This window comes from Schistocerca piceifrons, unplaced genomic scaffold (assembly GCF_021461385.2).
Source record: "Schistocerca piceifrons isolate TAMUIC-IGC-003096 unplaced genomic scaffold, iqSchPice1.1 HiC_scaffold_954, whole genome shotgun sequence".
Lineage (NCBI taxonomy): Eukaryota > Metazoa > Arthropoda > Insecta > Orthoptera > Acrididae > Schistocerca > Schistocerca piceifrons.
In genome coordinates this window covers 755,001-760,000 of record NW_025729228.1, presented here as the reverse complement: position 1 = coordinate 760,000, position 5,000 = coordinate 755,001, and the positions used below count along the sequence as shown (strand labels likewise).

At 53.1% G+C, this 5,000-nt stretch overlaps 1 non-coding gene across 1 annotated transcript in view; it reads right to left on the bottom strand.

Moving 5' to 3' along the window:
* Positions 1 to 1,231, bottom strand: part of LOC124773498 — a 1,909-nt gene extending 678 nt beyond the window's left edge. Inside the window, exon 1 of the ribosomal RNA XR_007014742.1 lies at positions 1 to 1,231. This exon is cut by the window's left edge and continues 678 nt beyond it. This is a non-coding gene — a ribosomal RNA (small subunit ribosomal RNA).
* Between the last annotated feature and the right edge of the window lie 3,769 nt (positions 1,232 to 5,000).

The following is a 5,000-nucleotide window of genomic DNA, read 5'->3' as shown; positions in this document are numbered from 1 at the left end:
TTTCAGCTTTGCAACCATACTTCCCCCGGAACCCAAAAGCTTTGGTTTCCCGGAGGCTGCCCGCCGAGTCATCGGAGGAACTGCGGCGGATCGCTGGCTGGCATCGTTTATGGTTAGAACTAGGGCGGTATCTGATCGCCTTCGAACCTCTAACTTTCGTTCTTGATTAATGAAAACATACTTGGCAAATGCTTTCGCTTCTGTTCGTCTTGCGACGATCCAAGAATTTCACCTCTAACGTCGCAATACGAATGCCCCCGCCTGTCCCTATTAATCATTACCTCGGGTTCCGAAAACCAACAAAATAGAACCGAGGTCCTATTCCATTATTCCATGCACACAGTATTCAGGCGGGCTTGCCTGCTTTAAGCACTCTAATTTGTTCAAAGTAAACGTGCCGGCCCACCGAGACACTCAATAAAGAGCACCCTGGTAGGATTTCAACGGGGTCCGCCTCGGGACGCACGAGCACGCACGGGGCGGTCGCACGCCTTCGGCTCGCCCCACCGGCAGGACGTCCCACGATACATGCCAGTTAAACACCGACGGGCTGTGAACCAACAGCGTGGGACACAAATCCAACTACGAGCTTTTTAACCGCAACAACTTTAATATACGCTATTGGAGCTGGAATTACCGCGGCTGCTGGCACCAGACTTGCCCTCCAATAGATACTCGTTAAAGGATTTAAAGTGTACTCATTCCGATTACGGGGCCTCGGATGAGTCCCGTATCGTTATTTTTCGTCACTACCTCCCCGTGCCGGGAGTGGGTAATTTGCGCGCCTGCTGCCTTCCTTGGATGTGGTAGCCGTTTCTCAGGCTCCCTCTCCGGAATCGAACCCTGATTCCCCGTTACCCGTTACAACCATGGTAGGCGCAGAACCTACCATCGACAGTTGATAAGGCAGACATTTGAAAGATGCGTCGCCGGTACGAGGACCGTGCGATCAGCCCAAAGTTATTCAGAGTCACCAAGGCAAACGGACCGGACGAGCCGACCGATTGGTTTTGATCTAATAAAAGCGTCCCTTCCATCTCTGGTCGGGACTCTGTTTGCATGTATTAGCTCTAGAATTACCACAGTTATCCAAGTAACGTGGGTACGATCTAAGGAACCATAACTGATTTAATGAGCCATTCGCGGTTTCACCTTAATGCGGCTTGTACTGAGACATGCATGGCTTAATCTTTGAGACAAGCATATGACTACTGGCAGGATCAACCAGGGAGCTGCGTCAACTAGAGCTGAGCAGCCGGCCGCCCGGGAGTGTGTCCCGGGGGCCCGCGCGAACACGCAAGCGTCCGCTCAATCATTCTGCAAACAGGAGGAGGCTGAGCTCCCCTGCACAATACACCTCGAAACCCTCTCAGGTCCCGGCGGCGCGCAGCGCCGTCCCAAGTACTTGGTCGGGTTCGAGAGAGGCGCAATCGCCCGGAGTTAGGCGAGTAGACGCTTTCGGTGCGACCACCCGTGCTCCCAACTGAGCTTGCCGCTGCCGACAGAGGCCCGGGAGCGTGCTGTCGTGGCATTGCCGGCGGGAGACAACACGCGCCACCTACGGTGACCGGCAGCTCCAACGCCAGCGCCACAGAAGGACAAAAGCCCCACTTGGGTGCCGAAGCGAACTCTCCCAGCACAGCGCACGCGCCAACACATCCGCACAGCTGCGATACAAACCACCAGCGAGAACCGCTGGGGCGACCGAGCAGCAGACGGCGTCGCGGCGCCGAGCGCCGGGCGGCGGCGCATCCTCAACGCACACAGTCCTCAATCGGACCAGCACACTGAAGATGTCCACCGCGCTTCGCACCGGGCCCGCGAGGACCTACTTTGGCCGCACGGCGCCGCGCGCAGGGTGCGCCGGCGCGCAGCTGCGACGCCTGCCGCGTCCGTCGGCCGGCGCGCCTGCCACTGGCCGCCCCCACCAGCCGGCTGTAGCGCGTGCGCCCACGCACCGCGCGGCCAGCACGCCGGGAGGCGCCCCCTCACCGGCCGGGGACGGTCCCACCCAGCCACCGCCGCGTATCGCTTCACACCCAGATGCCGTTCAGTTTCGTCGGCATGGTGGGTATCGCTGGAACAACCGGTTAGTACCTCAACCTATCGTCGCCATCACCGATTCACCCCTAGCGAGAACAACCGCACCACAACAGGTTACCATTTGTTCATTTGCGTAACTTCACCAGAAAACGCAGGCGTCCATCGCCATTTGCAACTTCCACGATTATTGCATGCCTGTGTCAGGTGTCACGCCACACTACGTCTGCCCACATACACGCAACAAAATGTGCACGCCTAGACAATACGTGGAAGGTGGCCCCCGTACGTATGCGATGTCCATTGCTCGAACGACTGTCAACCGGCCTCTGTAGCATGTCGCAGATATGGAACGCGGTGCACCATGCCATCACGGTGTGTGAGGAGAGACGACTAGGTCCGAATACATCAACAGACAGCTCATGCTGATCGCCATCCACGGCGTCCGTTCCTCCCACACGTCTCTATGGCGTACCACACTGCAATCCAGCTCTCATAGGGAGACGACACGTAGCTGCGTGCACAATATTTGCACTGTATGGTCCGCCGTTTTTGGGCGCAGTCGTTGTACGGTCACACATGTGCCACGATGTATCATTCAGTACATAAGGACGAATGTGCAGTACAGATTGTGGTTTACGCGTACGACATTAGCGGACAGTTGACACAGGCCGCACCACAACGTAGCCTGAGTACGTCGCATGCGGAGGGCATTGAACATGCAAAGTTCTCACCAACCAGCTTGCGAAGGCAGGGGGCAAGGTGGGGACGTGGGGAGGGGCGGCATGTACGTCCTGCTGCCATCCACATTACAGTGTACAGCAGGAGCATGTGGAAAGTGAGCAAGACTTGCAAGGTGTTTAACATGAAGCGATACACAGGGGAGCGGGGAGTGCGAGTAGCGAACTATATTGCGAGGGTTGCGGGTGGGCAACACTACACTAATTGAACGAGTCGTATAACAATTACAGAGCAGGTTTAGGCGACAACGTGGGTTACGTTAGGCGACAACGTGGGTTACGTTAGGGGACAACGTGGGTTACGTTAGGGCACAACGTGGGTTAGGTTAAGGCACAACGTGGGTTAGGTTAAGGCACAACGTGGGTTAGGTTAAGGCACGACGTGGGTTAGGTTAAGGCACGACATGGGTTAGGTTAAGGCACGACATGGGTTAGGTTAAGGCACGACATGGGTTAGGTTAAGGCACGACATGGGTTAGGTTAAGGCACGACATGGGTTAGGTTAAGGCACGACATGGGTTAGGTTAAGGCACGACATGGGTTAGGTTAAGGCACGACATGGGTTAGGTTAAGGCACGACATGGGTTAGGTTAAGGCACAACATGGGTTAGGTTAAGGCACAACATGGGTTAGGTTAAGGCACAACATGGGTTAGGTTAAGGCACAACATGGGTTAGGTTAAGGCACAACATGGGTTAGGTTAAGGCACAACATGGGTTAGGTTAAGGCACAACATGGGTTAGGTTAAGGCACAACATGGGTTAGGTTAAGGCACAACATGGGTTAGGTTAAGGCACAACATGGGTTAGGTTAAGGCACAACATGGGTTAGGTTAAGGCACAACATGGGTTAGGTTAAGGCACAACATGGGTTAGGTTAAGGCACAACATGGGTTAGGTTAAGGCACAACATGGGTTAGGTTAAGGCACAACATGGGTTAGGTTAAGGCACAACATGGGTTAGGTTAAGGCACAACATGGGTTAGGTTAAGGCACAACATGGGTTAGGTTAAGGCACAACATGGGTTAGGTTAAGGCACAACATAGGTTAGGTTAAGGCACAACATAGGTTAGGTTAAGGCACAACATAGGTTAGGTTAAGGCACAACATAGGTTAGGTTAAGGCACAACATAGGTTAGGTTAAGGCACAACATAGGTTAGGTTAAGGCACAACATAGGTTAGGTTAAGGCACAACATAGGTTAGGTTAAGGCACAACATAGGTTAGGTTAAGGCACAACATAGGTTAGGTTAAGGCACAACATAGGTTAGGTTAAGGCACAACATAGGTTAGGTTAAGGCACAACATAGGTTAGGTTAAGGCACAACATAGGTTAGGTTAAGGTACAACATAGGTTAGGTTAAGGTACAACATAGGTTAGGTTAAGGTACAACATAGGTTAGGTTAAGGTACAACATAGGTTAGGTTAGGTTAGGTTACACGTTGTTGTAAGGAAAGGTGTAGGGGGGGGCGGGGGCGGCAGGTTCGTTGATAGTGATTATAGTAAGTGAATGCTTGTGACATGATCAGATTTGTCACGTCAGGATGCACCTTTGGCTTATTAGAGGCGGCGCTCCAATTCTATGCTTGTGTCAGACCTGTGTCTTTGACTCATGTCATTGTTTGTGCGCTGTGACAGGAGGTACTATTGTGATGTTGGGTGCACCGTTGTATAGGACATGTGTGGGTGTTGGTGCCTGATCTGCGCAATGGTGGATGTCGAAAGGGTGGGATATTGTATTTTCCGCATGGACCTCCTGGTCTGGTTGTGATAGTGTGGATTGTGTAATGTGGCGGAGAGGATGCACTGGATGTTGTTCCATGCTGGTGCTTACATATTGTATGTGCGCCCGTTAGAAGCAGAGAGTGGTGCGTGATCAGAGTGGCTGGCTGACGTGTGGTTCCCATTGTGGGCAGACTCTTTCAGCATGTATACGGACAGTTGTATATATATTCTGTAGTTTGATGGCTCTGCATTGATTACTAATCAGCGCCGTGTGTACGGGTAATCTGGTTCCAGTCCAAAATGTTCCATCTGTGTACATTAGTGACAAAGACTCCCCTCATGCAGTGGGGCTCGGTCTGTTATAACTCTTCCGCGTAATATATTTGCCCCACGTTTTTGCGACTGCGAGTGCGAGTGCAACGCGCATGGGGACCGACATGCTGATGGCTCGGTATCGGACGCCGTACAGTGAGCAACGCGATCGCGTCTCTCGC